General features: G+C 35.2%; 1 long non-coding RNA gene across 1 annotated transcript in view; it reads right to left on the bottom strand.

Moving 5' to 3' along the window:
• Window positions 1–13,265: 13,265 nt before the first annotated feature.
• Window positions 13,266–16,272, bottom strand: part of LOC140625100 (uncharacterized) — a 72,885-nt gene continuing 69,878 nt past the window's right edge. Inside the window, exon 3 of the long non-coding RNA XR_012024473.1 lies at window positions 13,266–14,110. This is a non-coding gene — a long non-coding RNA (uncharacterized lncRNA). The remainder of the gene's footprint in view (window positions 14,111–16,272) is intronic.

Genomic DNA, 16,272 nt, shown 5'->3' with positions numbered 1-16,272 from the left:
GCATAATATTTAGCAAATTGCATAGATCTTCTCGTACTATATGTTTCATGATATAATATCAAAAAATCCAAAATAATGCTTAGGGTAAATTATCTACTCAGAGTTCAAATGGACCATTTACCCAAAATTATAGAGAAAGACATTAAATATCTTTTAATGTAACAAACTATGAAAATTTTATTCATGTAGTTTCAGATTGATCAACACAACTAACCTGCAGGAAACTACCATTTATTGGGGCCCCTGAGTAGCTCAGTGGTTGTGATCTTGCAGTCCTGGGATCGAGCCCCACTTCAGGCTCCCTGCAAGGAGCCTGCTTTTTCCTCTGCCTGTGTGTCTGCCTCTCTCTCTCTGTGTCTCTCCTGAATAAATACATAGAATTAAAAAAAAAAAAGAGAGAGAGAGAGAGAGAAACTACCATTATGTTTTTGTTTTTGTGTAGTGGCAGAAATGTCTACAACTATCTGAAAAGACTATTCAAATGTATTTCCTTTCCCAACTACATATCTGTGTGATGCTAGATTCTTTCCTTATCTTTCAACGAATTAATATATCATAATAGAGTGAATGCAAGAGATTGAGCATCTATTTTCTGTTAAGCCATGTCTTTAAGAAATAAAGTGCAAAATGATATCGCTCTTCTCATTTATTTGTTTTTTGTTTGGAAAGTACATGTTTTTAAACAAGAGTGTTTCCATATAAAACGTTTATGATCATTTTTAATAAGTAAATACTTTTATATCCTAGTTTTTAAATCTTCAATATGGTAAATACCAATAGACAGAACTCCCATCAACTAAATCTCTTTGGGGGTTTTCAGTAATTTTTAAGAGTGTAAAGGGATCTTGAGACCAAAACATCTGACAACAATTATGCTAGAAAAATAAGAGAAGGGAAAGAACATGAACCTTTGAAAGTTGGCAGGATGCTGTGTTTTAAGTTGAAGGTCAGTTTAGTTGGAGAGGGTATAGAGTGTTACTCCAGTAAGCAAAGGAATAATAGATAAAAATAGCTTTATCTGAAAAACCACAGCTTAAGACTCAGGAAAGTTCAGGTTAGTGGTAGGGTGAACATACATTCTGGCTTGCCCAAAATGTCCAGTTTGTATGTGTCATTATACAGTTTCAGGTGTTCTTATGGTTACAAACAGGATCCTGTATAAATATATTGTTGTTTTAGCATAGGCTAAGTTGCCTGGTGATGGTAGGGACTTGTTACCAGGATTTAGAACACTATTTGAGGCAGGGGTAGCCTTAAACTATTGAGATGTTATATTCCTCAACTGTAACATGATTTTTTTTTTGAGCTATTGATATCACAGGAATTTTTTGGCTATAAAATTATACAAAATGCTTATCTTTCATATTCTGATGTGTTATCATTTACTTTTAAAGAAATTAAATACTATTTTAATAAATGGTATGACTTAGAAAATATGGGATCAATCCAAGTTTTGACTATTAATCATTCAATGACCATTGACAGGCCACTTACTTTCTTTAATAAACTATATTTCTTAGGATATTGTGAAAGCTAAACAATTAATGGTAAAGTTTGTGACATTGTTTTATGAATGCCATGCATAGTATTTGTTTAGGATGATGAAGGTTGATAAAGTTTTACATTAGTTTGTGCTACTTTTTAAATGGGGTAATTAAATGAAAGTGTAAAGGCATATCATTCAGATGAAAATTATTTTCTATTATTGCGAAACCTGAATGTGAGGTGGCAGTGTGCTAACATACTTAATGGAGGAAAAAGATGAACAGCTGTGAATAAGTCTGTGATAAAAAATATGCAAAGAAGGCAGAGTGAATTTAATTCAGACCTAAATCTGCCAATTTTAATTCACAGAGAGCACAACACCAAAGGCAGCCAGTTAATGAGAGTGTGAAGTGAAGAAGTAACACTTCTAGTGTTCACTTACCTAGAAAAAGGCATTCTCTCTATTGTTGAAGTATATAGTGGGTTGACACTTGACTAGGTAAACATACAGCAATTTTAAACAGAGTAGACTGGTGTAGACTCAAGGTCAACTTTTACAAATAAGGAATATCTATAATCTGTCTAAAGTGGCCTTATTTAACCAAGTTAAAAAGAAATTAGTGTTAGAGGCACTACGATATTGTAGAAGTTGTCCTACCAGCCTGTGAGCAAGAATTCATGGTGCATGCTTTCTGAGCCTGGAAACTGGTGTAGGCTCATCTTTCTTGCCCTTTAATTAGAACAGGATGCCTGCTTTCTCCATTGGTCACTGTGACCCTGAGATTTACCCGCAAAAGTACAATTAGAGACCAAAGTCTTAAATGTCTGGTTGAATTACCTCAAAGTTTACTGTACTTAAAAGATAAAAGAATATGAGATACTTATGATAGAGATAAGCTTGTGAACCTGGAAATGCTGTTAGGAGTTAGTTGAACAGTTGGGTAGTCAGGCCTGGGTCCTCAATAAGAAAACGTGGAGTCGGGATGCCTAAAACAAAGCAGCACTGACACCCTGTTTTGCAGCTTAGACTGGACCATCAGCAGGTGAACATTAACCTAACAGGTAGATGGATGCATGATCAAAGCCCTGATTGGCACAAATTAACACACCCTGGTTGCTTAAAATGGTCCCATGTCACTATTATGAGCTGAGGCAGGAAAGACATAAGTCCCCAGATGTCAGTCAAGAGGACCATCAGCATGTGAACATTAACCTAATAGGTAGAGCCAATTTTTAAATGATATTACATTTATTTGCCTAAATTACTGGATGTTAAAAAATATTAGGATTTATGTGAATCAACAAAATAAAGCCCTGTGCTGCATCTGTTCAAATCCGATTAGTATCTAATAGCGGATAGAAAACCAAAATATTACCCCTCCAAATCAAAATATTACACTACTTTCTGGTGATGATATTTTGGTTCTGATACCAAAAGCAGTAACAAAAGCAAAAATAAACAGTGACCATATAGTAAACTAAAAAACTTCTGAACAGCAAAGGAAACCATCAACAAAACAAAAAAAACAACCTTCGAATGAGAGAAGATATCTGCAAGTGATATATCTGAGAGGGGGTTAATGTCCAGAGTATTTAAAGAACTTATACATCTCAGGCTCCTGGGTGTCTTAGTGGTTGAACATCTGCCTTTGGCTCTTCCTCTGCCCATGTCTCTGCCTCTCTCTCTCTGTCTCTCATGAATAAATAAAATATTATAAAAACTACTTATACACCTCAATAGTAAAACAAAACCAATTCAATTAAAAAGTGGACAGAAGATCTGGATAGACATTTTCCCAAAGAAGACAACTAAAATATTAAAAAAAAAAAAAAAAAAAAAAAGGCAGCCCGGCTAGCTCAGCAGTTTAGCGCCCCCTTCAGCCCAGGGCCTGATCCTGGAGACTCAAGATCGAGTCCCAGGTCAGGCTCCTTGGATGGGGCCTGCTTCTCCCTCTGCCTGTGTCTCTGCCTCTCTCTCTTTGTGTGTGTCTCTCATGAAAAATAAATAAATAAATAAATAAATAAATAAATAAATAAATAAATAAATAAATAAATAAGACATCCAGATGCCAACAGACACCTGAAAAGATGCTCACCAAAACTGAGCATAATGGAAATGCAAATCAAACCCACAGTGAGTTATCACCTTACACCTCTTAGAATGGCTATTGTCAAAAAGACCAGAAATAACAAGTGTTGATAAGGATGTGGAGAAAAGAGAATTCTTTTTTTTTTTTTTTTTCTTATGATAGTCACACGGAGGGAGAGAGAGAGAGAGGCAGAGACATAGGCAGAGGGAGAAGCAGGCTCCATGCACCGGGAGCCCGACGTGGGATTCGATCCCGGGTCTCCAGGATCGCGCCCTGGGCCAAAGGCAGGCGCTAAACCACTGCGCCACCCAGGGATCCCGAAAAGAGAATTCTTATGCACTGTTGGTGAGAAGGTAAATTGGTGCTGCCATAACTATTCTGAATCCAGAGTCAGATCTCCCACAAGAGATACTGGACTGAGCCTTTTGTGGACAAATGTTCTCATTTTGTGAACCTTTGCTTGTCTCCAGATTCTGTGCTTTCTTATGGAAATTTTAGTTAACAATGTTTCAAAACTATAACTGTCCATTCTTATAACAAATATTTTCATGCTGTCTTAGCCCTTTAAAAAATGATTTCCTAAATTTTACCTTTGAAAAAGCATAAATCTTTATTAAAAAAAAAAAAAAAAAACTATGGCCACTATGGAAAATAGTATGGAGTGTCTGCAAAATAATAAAGATGGAACCACCATATCATCCAGCAATTTCACATCTGGGCGTTTACCTGAGTTAAATGAAAACACTAACTTGAAAAGATACATGCACCCTCGCATTCATGGCAGTATTATTTACAATAGCCAAGATGTGGAGACAACCTAAGCGCCCCTTGACAGAGGAGTGATTAAAGAAAATGTGGTATATGCATATAATGGGCTATTAATTAGCCATAAAAAAGAATGAAATCTTGCCATTTGCAATAAGATAGACAAGCCTCGAAGGCACTAGGCTAAGTGAAATAAGTCAGAGGAAGACAAAAACTGCATACTTTCACTAATTTTACCTTATCAAAACATGTCTTAAATAGGAAGAAACATAGGATTCCTACTAGTGAATCACAGAATATGCTGAACCTGTTCTGTTCTAATGGCAAATAGGGATCATTGCAGCTGTTCCTTCCCTTCCTGTTGACTGTGCGTGAGTCAGCTTCTTAAAATTTAATAGCGTCAAAAAAAGCAATAGAATGATTCACAGATCAACTTGTTCTTCCTTGAATTTCCTGGCTAGGATTCCATTCCAAGGCCTTTGTGACTGTTCTTTCCACACCTAGAATATTCTTCCCATAGCTATACATATCATTTCCTCCCTCCCCTTACACTTTTGGCTCACATACCACTTTCTCAATAAGAACTTCCCAAACCACCACATTTAAAATAGCTACCAACCCTTCCCATGTATGTGAATCTTCCCCCCTTCCTGCTTTATGTTTCTCCATTGCACTCATTGCCATTTCAAGTAGTTCATACTTATTTATTTATTTCATTCCTGTCTTGCTAACTCTACTAGGGAGTAAGTTCTACGCAGAGTAGGATTTTTGTAGGATTTACTCACTGTGGTATACCCAATATGAAGTATAGAATTTGGCATATTGTAAGTATTAAGTCAATACCAGTTGAATGTATAAAAGCTTCCTGAGGGCAGCCATGTCTGAAAAAAAAAAAAAAAAAAAGAAAAGAAAGAAAAAAAGAAAGAAAGAAGAAATAAACTGGCGTGGGTCTTTCCTCACATTGACCATTAGGGTAATTCATTCCATCTCTACAGAAAAGAGAAAAAATAGTTCAGGCAAAATTCCTGAGTGTTTAGAGAAAATCCCTCTTCCCAGAAGCCAGCAGAGTTTGAAGCCTTCCTTTCACATTCTCCGGCTCCTTTTTCTCTGAAACCATGAGGGTTATCCATTAATATCCTCAACAATTTAGCTCAATGGCCTGGATTTTCTTCTCCCCCACAATCTGGTGAAAGATGCAGCGGTGCAAAACCATGGCTGTGAAACTCCACTTCCCAGCCAATCTTCTAACCGAAATCGAGATGAAAACCAGAAAGTTATTTTTAAAATTTTCTCAAATATTCAAAATGGGTTTGTCCCTACTTTGTCCTATAAAGATCAAATTTTTTTTCAAAAGGAAGCCTTCACAGAATATCATTCATGGATGTTTACTTTATACAGGATTACAGTGAAACAGCTGATGCATGTGACCCACCCAGAGCAAATGAGAAGTAGCATAGTTGAAGGAGTAAGAGTAGCTGGGACAGACCAATAAACACATGAAAGGTGACAGTACATTGCTCCCTCCTTTGTGGCTCCACTGGATCCTGCAACTCTTTCTTTTACAACAATTACCTTATTTGCTCTCCTACTTTTCCTCTGCATGAGACTGTGAGTCGCTTCAGTTGAAGGGTATATTCCATCACGTTGCCTGTGGTATATCCAGGGCCTAGCCCGGTGCCTGTCACATGGTGCTCAGTCTCTCTCATTTGAGTGGGTTTTAAGTAAATGAGTACATTTAAACTGGTAATTGATAATTGTCTCTGCACAGAGACGAGTCGATTCACCTGACCCAGTGGGAAATGCTTCGAAAGAGCTGCTGACAAATGGGTCTGCGGGGATACACTTCAGGGGAACCAAACGACCTTAGAAATCTGCCCCAAAGGATAGACAGGAGAGAAGCTACCAGCTTTCATGGCTGACATAGCCGTGTTCATACCTTCACACATGAGAACTGTCTGGATATCTTTCATTTTTAACATTTTCTTTTATTACAAAAAGTATGTGGCATCGTGGGCGGACTAACTAACCCCTTTTCTTTCAGTGTACGAGACAGAAAAACACCACTGACCGTGTTTCGTCTGGTTCTCTGTGTGCTGAAGATGCTCCTTGTTCTGGGCTGGGTTTTTTGGAGCTGGCATTTGGTGTACAGGGTACTTTTAGGGGACAACAAATTTGGAAGGGATAGAGAAGTAGAATTTGGGAGCAGAATCAAATTGTGATACGTGCCCATGAAGCACTCACGGGTCAAAACCATTGAGAGCCTGGGAGTAAATATTGGTATTTAAAACAGCTAATTTGGGACTCAGTGACCAGAGATTATAGCTGCTGCTTTGGTCTGTTATTGGACATGGGCTGTTCTGAGGAGGACCTGGGAGGACGGCTTTCTACACTCAAGTCAAATGCTGAAGGGGCTTGATTGCTGGAGCAACAAGTCTTTCCTTAAAGGGAAATCCCATGACATAGACTTCATTTGCAAGAGCCCAGTAGAGGGAAAAATAAATCCGGTATAACAAACTTTTCCTTGTCAGGGAAACATTCTCTGTCTTTCAAAACACACAGAACAAACACACAAATTAACTGGAATTGTTCATTCATTCCTAAGTGCAATCCTGATGTGAGATTTAGACCAACTGGCTTCCAATTATGAAATAACAGGGTCAAATAATGCCTTAAGTTTCAACAGTTATTTTCTTCCAAACAAACAAAAAAATTGATGAAGGCAACTTAGAGTGTTCTTTTAAAATGTTCACTAAAAGTAAAAATACAAAATACATATCTAAAAGAAAATTTACAGGGCGCTTGGCTGGCTTCAGCTCAGGTCATGGTCCCAGTGTCCTGGAATCATGACCCTCATTGGGCTCCCTGCTCAGAGGAGAATCTGCTTCTCCTTCTACCCCTCCCCACTGCTCGTGCTCTCTCTTTCACAAAAGCAGGTAAATAAAATCTTTAAAACTAAAAAAATAAAATAAAATAAAATCTTTAAAACTAATAAAAAAATGAAAAGAAAATTTACAAAAGCCAAGTAAAGTACAGTAGTTATCTTACAACCTCTGTTTCTTTCCAACTCTTTAAAGATCAATGATAATCCTTTGCTTTATTATTATAAATATTATTATAAATATTTTAATTAGAGAAATTTAAAAAATTAGAGAAATTTTATGAAAATGTATAGATGCAGATGTTAGAAAATTGCTGCCGCGGTGGGAATCAAATTCATTAGACAAACTAATTTGCTTTTTATTGTCAACTGAAATGCTGTTATTTTATGAGGAGGTAATGATATAAATTCAATGAATGACTACTTTTTAAAAAGAAAATTAAACTTGCACGTTTTGATTAAAAAGAAAAAAGAAGTTTTAATGAGTAAATGTTTCAGGCAGGAGATAAAATCTAATACATATCTATTATGTTTTTCACCTGGATCATGAAAAATATTCAAACAGTATACTTATAAACAAAATAGGTATCTACTGAAAAATTAAACTCATACCTTCAACTTTGTAGTTATTTATACGATGTGGACGAAGTATAATCATAGTCAAATTGCAACTTAGTGTAAATGCTGAGAATCAGCCACTAGAAACTGGGATGGCCTACTGGAAGCATCTACCCTGACTGGCCAATGCACACACTGCTAGTTTCTATCTATATGGAATGTCATCTGGCTTACAGAATTCCGTAAAAACATACTGGTGGCCCGCCATACCGACTGCTTGAAAAAGAATTCTGAGTTGTCATAACATGCATTGATTGTATAGAGAAATTATAAAACTTAAATCAAGACGATGTTTAGTATCAACCAGTCTGGTCATTAACACATCATATTTATTGAACCATAAGGTTTTCAGCTTATTGTAGTAAGCACAACTGATTTTTTAATTTTTTAATGAGAGAGTGAGAGAAAAAAATAAAGTGCTTTTTCATGGAGTAATTTATAATCCACTATACCGAAGATGACAATGACAAATAAAAACATATTTTATTCAATTTTTAAAATCAATCTACTCTGTATGCTGTACATTGTTTTTATATTAATACTCATTAAATATGAATTAAAACATTACTTTCACTTAAATGCATTCGATATGGTATAGAGAATAAAATCCAAGTTTCTCAATTTTCTGTGAATTTTATCAATCAGAGCCTCATGTACCAACAAACTAAATAAATAGTTCATTTTCCCCAGAATATACTCCAGGCTGTCTTACCTTTCTGTCCTTTTCATTCTAGTTATTTTTTGTGTACTGAACTGTTCTAATGTGTGCTTTTTCTCTACATTTCTAATCTTAATTATTCTTCAAAAACCAATGGAAATGCTGCTTATAAAGGTTTTCTGGTCCCTTGGCTGATATTGCTCTCTTATAACTTTGATCATCCAACCCACTTGTGCTCTTATACTATCTACTTTATACTAATTAAATTTTGTAAAACGTCATCTTCCTTACCAGAATAAAATCTCCATATTGTCATGAAGAGTTTATTTCCTGACTTTGTGTCCTACATAGCAATACCACAATGCCATTATCAATACTTAATGAATATTTATTGGAGGAATACGTTTATTACCCACAAGCATTGAATGAGTGTTGTGATATATAACTTGAAATTTAAACTCAGATTCATTTATAAATAGCCTTGTTTAATACCATATGGAAACTAACTTCTGATTAGATTACATGGAAAAGAGAGAACTAGTATGTGCATCTGCGTATACATTGTGCATCCAACAGACATACATTTAGTCTCAGTATCTTTAAGTGTTTTTATATTTAGGGTTTTATAATTTAGTAATTCAATTAACAGGTCACAAATATCCATAACCCATAATACCATGTAGATAAATAATAAAAAGCACTATTATCTTGAAATCCTTACATTTTTAATTTTTGACATTGTGAATGAAATACAAGAGCACTAATCAAGGAATATATGCTCTGACAAAGGTGACACTTATATGAAGGGAAAAGGAGAAAAATAATTAGAATGAATAAATACCTATATTCATTTGAAAATCAATTACTTTCCATCACTGTTTTAATCCAAAAGTCCATAAGAAAAATTAAAAGCAGTGCCATACACTCTTTCTGGGAATTTAAATATTTTAAAATCTGCAAGTCTTTGAGAAGGAATTCTATTTGCACCTATATATTCATTTCTACACATACATAAACACTCACACACACACACACATATATATTTACCTCATTTAGAATAAAATATGGTTTAGATTACATTTATACTATAAGAAACACTTGGTTATAGTTATTGTAAACTAACAAAATTGAAAGATCAGTGCAATTGTGAGCAATGTCCAGGAAATTGACAATCAATGGAAAAATGCATCCTAATGAAAACACAAACCAGATTAAGATAGTTCTTACTATATCTGGGGATACAGAGACATTTCATAAACTAAAATTCATGTGCATTATTAATATTTTGATTTACAGAACTCATCTATTTCCCAGGCCCCCAGGCACATGTAGTACAAGAACACCAATTTAATTAAGATAACATTTGAAATTCAAGAGCCAAGTTGGTCCCTTTTACATTAATAAGTTCTCCTTAAATAGATGCTATATATCAATTTCTGAAGGTTTACAAAGACAGAATTGTAAATGAGTTACAAATAACTGAGCCTGGGGTGAAAAAAATGATTGTCTTTGGGTGCTTCCTAATATCCTCATGGAGGAAGTTTCTTCTTTCTCTCAGGTGAGATATATCAGAAGTTTAACACCCTGGGGATCCCTGGGTGGCTCAGCAGTTTAGCACCTGCCTTTGGCTCAGGGCATGATCCTGGAGACCCGGGATTGAGTCCCATGTCGGGCTTCCTGCTTGGAGCCTGCTTCTCCGTCTGCCTGTGTCTCTGCCTCTCTATGTCTCTCATGAATAAATAAATAAAATCTTAAAAAAAAAAAAAAGAAGTTTAACATCCTGTAATAAAACTACCCAGCCACAGTCATTCATAACAAAGGAAAATACTTGGTTATGTAACAATGATTAAATTCTTTATTTACCCTTTGGGTTTTAGCTGTAAAATTCACACATAATCACTGCATATGGTTGTTTGGAAGGTGAATTAGTATTCACTAAATTCTTGAGATTCAAAAATTATGTTTTCAAATAATCTATATATAATATATAGTATGTGTTTATTATATATTTTATATATGTATATAGCATTTAGAGAATATGAACTAGGGCTAAGAAAACTGTTATTCATGAGTCTTTAAAAGTTCAAGTGAGGTCTTCAAATGATCAATACACACAGAGTCTATAACTCATCTTGTCCAAAAAGAGGTATTAAATAATACTTGAAATCTCTGGGAAATATAACCACAACAGTGTTAGTGACACTTTGGTACATATAGGAGAAGCTAAAAGTGGAATTAAGGCTTAACAGAAAACAGAAGGTTAATTTAAAATATTCCATTTGTTATGTGGCAGGTACAATTCTAAAGGAGGCTAATCAAGAACTCTCAGAGTAGCAATCCATATCGTGATCATTCAAAAAACCATTTAAAAGAAAAAACTTTATACAAGGAATATATGTATATTACTGATGACAATGAGCAGGTGCTTTAAAACATGAAGCATTTACTAAATTATGGTTTCACTCACCAGTTAAATCTAAAATCAAACACTCCTAACCTGACTCAAAATTTTATTATCAGTATTCTTAATGGAATATAACAAAGCAAAGACAGACATAGAAGACTTTACAACTTTACACTGAAAGTTAATAGAAGTTCTTGTATTCTGGTATATCTATCCACTAAAAAGAAATGAGCCATCAAGCCAGGAAAAAACGTGGAGGAAACTTAAAGGTCTGTTACTAAACAAAAGAAGCCGATCTTCAAAGGCTGCATACTGATGATCACGACCATATAATCACTAATCTTTCCACTCTTTTCAAAGTAAAGCTATTGAAACAGTGAAAAGATCAGTGGTTGTCCAGGCTTTGGTGAGAAGGAGCGAAGAATAAGTAGAGCACAGAGAATTTTCAGGGCAGTGAAACTATTCTTTATGATGCTGTACTGGGGGATAGATGTCATTATACATTTGTCAAAACCCATAGAAAGTCAACACCCTAACATAAACTATGGACTTTGGGTGGTAATGGTGTGACAGTGTCGGTTCGTTGATTGTAACAAATGTCCCACTCCTACGTGGGATGTTGGTGAGAGAAGGTATACGAGAACTCTCTACTTTCTGTTCAGTTTTGCTGTGACTCTAAAATTGCTTTTAAATATAAAGAAATTTATTTTTAAAAATAATCAAAATGATTATTTTAAAAATAATCAAAATATATTTTAAATAATAAATCAAAATAATCAAAATAATCAAAATCAATATACTATTTTAAAATATAATTTATTAAAAAAAATCAAAATAACAAAAACAGATTTTACAGAGACATGCATCTGGAAAATGATACTACCATCAGAGCTATGTAATAAAAATTGTATGTAAAGTTAGTGATTCGTTTTTCCCCGTCTTCTGATTTTAGGATAGTAGGTACTTTATAATTTACAAATCCCAAATTTGGTGAGACTATATATATATATATATATATATATATATATATATATATATAAAATATATAATAAACCATGAATATATATATATTAGGTAAGCCATTCAAGCAGTTTTTACTCATTAATATTCATAAATACACATAACAGTTTCATCAGAGATTTCAGTTTTTCTTTTCAGTTCGAATGTGGAGTATAGGAGGGCCTTTTGCTGTCGAAGTACAAGAAGCTGAGATCGTCCCAGTACTAGTACCTACATTTACCTGCTAGAAATAAAAATTAGTTAAGCAAAAATGGTTATCATATATATCTTCTCTCTTCCTTTTGAATGAACACAATGTTGCAAGAGTGATAGACCTAAAATAACAACCACCAAAAAAACCCCAAGACAGCTGTTGCCCATTTTTATTGGCAAATTCAGCAGAGAGGACATTGTCTTTGAATTGGGAGGTCATCAGAGTCAAGGTGGTGAAGACTGGTTTCCTTGAAGACTCTCTTTTAAATTTAGGTTTTAAAAGAAAAAAAAATAAATTTAGATTTTAAAGCATCTGCAGGTATAATATCTGCACAGCCCAGAGCACCCACACCTGCCATCTCCCTACGTTCATCCTCCCCTGACAACCAGCTCTCTTCACTGGCTGAAGTGGACAGAAAAGCTCTCGACAAATAGACCACCATCTGCACACTGGCCCTCTGTTTCAGACATAGAATCATTTCACTTTGTTAAAGGAAATTGGGAATTCTGGAGAGTTTCCTGACTCTATGTCTTGGCTGTCTTGGTTGTTCCTGTGGGTGACATGATCATGGTGGTGACACCGCCTGTGTTAGTATGCGGGGCCGCATTGTTGCCAGGTTGCATTGTTGCTGTTCCAGCTGCAACTGGCTGTGCATTTGTACCAGAGAAGTGGTGTGGTGGGGCGGGAAGAACTGAGCTGTCCGCAGGCAGAACTAACCAAAGGGGTGTAAATGTTCTAAAGGAGGCATTACTGTCAAACATTTATATTCACTTATGGTTATGGCAAACAAATGATATAATATACTCTTTATGAGTCATGTAATTTCAAATCTACATGTGTTTAGTCCACGAAAGTGTTTATTCTCCCTTTAAGGAATACTGAAAGCATGTCATCTCTCGATGAGAAGAATTTGCTGGGGTGGGGACATGTGGTCAATAGGGGACAAGGGAACTATTGATATAATTAATACAGTTATCTCCACACAGCTTCATAACTCATGGATTTTGAGAAACTCTGTAGTCAGCTAACTTGTACAGTTATGAGGAAGATTGTCTTTCATTGATACAGGGACTTCCTCTGAATTATTTTCAATAAAGACTTAGCCAAATTGAAACGATCTATTCTTAAATGTTCTGTTAATTCTCTGTCAAAATTAAATTATATGTGTGTGTGTGTGTGTGTGCACGCGCATTTCCCATTAGTCCTAGGAAGACATGAGCAAATATAGAGAACTTATTTGATGTCTATTGTGCAAAACCCCACATATATATTAATATGGTTTAAAGAGCAATCGAAAAATAATAATCAAGTAGCCTAACTAGCAATATCCAGGATAATCCAAGATTATATCCATATTTTATGTTCAGCTGATATTTAGCCTTAATTCCATATCTGAAGCATTTACATGAGTATATAGATTAGTGTTTGACTGAATTACAATGGGCAGGATAATGGTCATCCAAAGGTGTCCATGTCCCAATCCTCAGAACCTATAAATTGGTTATCTTACATGGCAATGGGAATTTTGTAGATGTGATTAAATTAAGGTTGTTGAGAAGGGGAGATTATGGTGCATTAGGTGGGTAGCGTGAGGATAAGGACAAAATTCCTTATAATTCAAGAAAGGGGTAGAGGGTCCAAGTCTGAGAGAGAATGAAAGGTGCTACACTGATAGCTTTGACGAGGTGCCAAAACCAAACAGTATAGGTGGCCTCTGGAAGCTGGGGAAAGAAAGGAAAGAACTCTTTCAAGGACTGAATCTCCAGGAGAAGGGCAAACACCTGCCAGGTCCTTGATTTTATCACAGTGAAAAGCATTTCAGATTTCTGATCTGCAGAACTATAAGGATAATGATTTTATGTTGCTTTAAGCCACTAAATTTGTGGTAATTTGTTACATCAACAAGGAACTAATACGAACATCTTTAGAATGCCGCCTCTATAACAAGCTTCCCCAAATTCATTCCTGGTGGCCAGTGTTCTTTTCTCTGCAGATGATCCTATATAAAATAAAGCAAAACAAAATAAATCCGGTTATTAATACAGTAATGGTGACTTCAGTGCTCCAGGCACTGTACTGAATGTAACATGCGATATCTCTGTTAATTACAGATTAGTTCTACTTTCACATGTGAAAACTGAGGCTCAGAGATTTTAAGCAGTTATTCCTACCCACGTTACTGATAAATGAGGGAACCAGGATTTTCAGTCCGATGATCTAGCTCCACATCTAAGTTGTCTTAATCATGAAGCATAATCCCTGTGGCTCTCTTGCTTAAGACACTAACCATTTTTGGAAGTCTCCTGAGGAATTAAAAAATATGCCCCCATGTACTAAACAAAAGCAAACATGCATATTCCTTGCATACAAATTAGAATTTTAACATATGCATGTCTAAAAAGAAATTAATTGATATGTGTTGTCTTAGTTCTGCTTTGATAGATATCAGAGACTTCTGAGGGGGATGGTAGGACTGAAAATAATAGAAATAGTTGAAATTCTGTTTAATGAATAGTATGATAATCTAATGCCCTCCCTAGGGCAGTGCGATTGAACAACATGCCATTTTTCTCCACAGGCAAAAATTGATATACCCCGTGAAGATATTAACCCAAAGAAAATTTGAACTTGGGGCATCAGGACCAATCAGTCTCAGGGGAGAAAGTTCTGGGCTGGATATCCTCGAGGGGACCCATTTCCCCAGTTTCTTCTCTTCTGAATAGTGACCAGTAGCATATTGACCACTATGGATTGGACCTTTCCATTCAAACCTTCTTCGGGTTCGAGTAGCTGCTCTCCTCTCTTGCACACTGATTCCTAGGACTGGTAACGGCTCTCTACTAGCTACGGGTTATTTAATTTTCCTTGTTTGATGCCTGTAAGCCTGTTTAACAATGTAAATAACCACACTATCGAACCTGTTTTCATTGATCGAGTTAGAGTGTTCTGTCATTATTTTTTTTCCCCAGAGTAGTGACTGATAAAAATTTAAAAAGGTAAATATTTTATAAATTTATCCTATATTATCTAAGTCTAGTATTTACTTTGATTTCTTGAATGCTAATGAAGTACATATTTTCCTAGACAAAAATAGAATTACTGAACATAAATAGGAAGATATTTTCATTAGTATTTGATCAAGCCTGTCTACTTCATAAACAAGAAAACTGATGTTTATACAGGCAGAGGGATTTTACCAACTTGGCTAAAAAGAAAGAGACAGACAGGAAGATAGGAAATAGAGACAGAACATGTAATGTCATGAAGGCTGTTTTTACGAATCAGACCATGTCAGATTTCCTCCACATACTCCTGACATTTGTAAGGTTTTCATTAACTTCTATAATTGGTTTTAATGCAATGAAATGAAAAAAAATTGTAATACGTATGGAAATAAGATATATATTTTAGTTTTAAGTGTAGGAAATGTAGGGTCATGATCATAAATATAAATTTTCATGACGTAATTAGGTGCAAATTACTATTAATTTGCATATCAATACAGAAGGAGGTTGAAATGATCAAACGCACAAGAGGAAAGTATGGTATATTTTTAATATATTGTTGAAAGTATACTAAACAATATTCAATGCAAAGTATTAATACTCATATAATTTCTGTCCATTTTTTAAAAGATTTTATTTATTTATTCAGGAGAGATACAGAGAGAGAGGTAGAGACACAGACCCCGGGATCACGACCTGAGCCAAAGACAGATGCTCAACCACTGAGCTACCCCGGTGCCCCTGTCCACTCCGTTCTTATTATCAAAGAGTGAATTGAGTTACATACATAATATAAGTTTTCAGGTTGGTAAAGTGACCAGCTAGAACGCTTATTAAAATGAAAAGCCAAAAGGAATTAGAAGACATTTAAAACTCTATTTCATCAATTTATTTTAAATTAGGTCTTGAAAGCTAACAATTAAGAAGCTTTGGATCAGAGGTGAAGGAACTATTGTTGTTGACCTTGATTAAGTTTGAAAATATTTATTGGGGTGATAGGAAGAAAAGTTTGGAGTCTCTTTCTGAGTGTCTAATTATTATCAGTATTTTCATAAATATTTTCCATGAAATTAAAACACATCAGATATGAGTTTAGATATGAGTTTTCTTTCACATAGATAAAGGCCATTTGTAATTAAAATAAGTGAGATTCTCT

Source organism: Canis lupus, chromosome 35 (assembly GCF_048164855.1).
Source record: "Canis lupus baileyi chromosome 35, mCanLup2.hap1, whole genome shotgun sequence".
NCBI classification, from domain to species: domain Eukaryota; kingdom Metazoa; phylum Chordata; class Mammalia; order Carnivora; family Canidae; genus Canis; species Canis lupus.
The sequence above is the reverse complement of the archived record's forward strand: the minus strand, read 5'-3'. Positions and strand labels throughout refer to the sequence as shown.